The following is a 415-nucleotide window of genomic DNA, read 5'->3' as shown; positions in this document are numbered from 1 at the left end:
ACACCACCCTTATGGCAGAAAGTGAAGAGGAACTCAAAGGCCTCTTGATGAAAGTGAAAGTGGAGAGTGAAGAAGTTGGCTTAAAGCTCAACATTCAGAAAACGAAGATCATGGCATCCGGTCCCACCACTTCATGGGAAATAGATGGGGAAACAGTGGAAACAGTGTCAGACTTTATTTTTCTGGGCTCCAAAATCACTGCAGATGGTGACTGCAGCCATGAAATTAAAAGACGCTTACTCCTTGGAAGGAAAGTTATGACCAACCTAGATAGCATATTCAAAAGCAGAGACATTACTTTGTCCGCAAAGGTCCATCTAGTCAAGGCTGTGGTTTTTCCAGTGGTCATGTATGGATGTGAGAGTTGGACTGTGAAGAAGGCTGAGCGCCGAAGAATTGATGCTTTTGAACCTGT

Source organism: Bison bison, unplaced genomic scaffold (genome assembly GCF_000754665.1).
Source record: "Bison bison bison isolate TAMUID 2011002044 unplaced genomic scaffold, Bison_UMD1.0 scf7180017864371, whole genome shotgun sequence".
Classification (NCBI taxonomy): domain Eukaryota; kingdom Metazoa; phylum Chordata; class Mammalia; order Artiodactyla; family Bovidae; genus Bison; species Bison bison.
The sequence above is the reverse complement of the archived record's forward strand: the minus strand, read 5'-3'. Positions refer to the sequence as shown.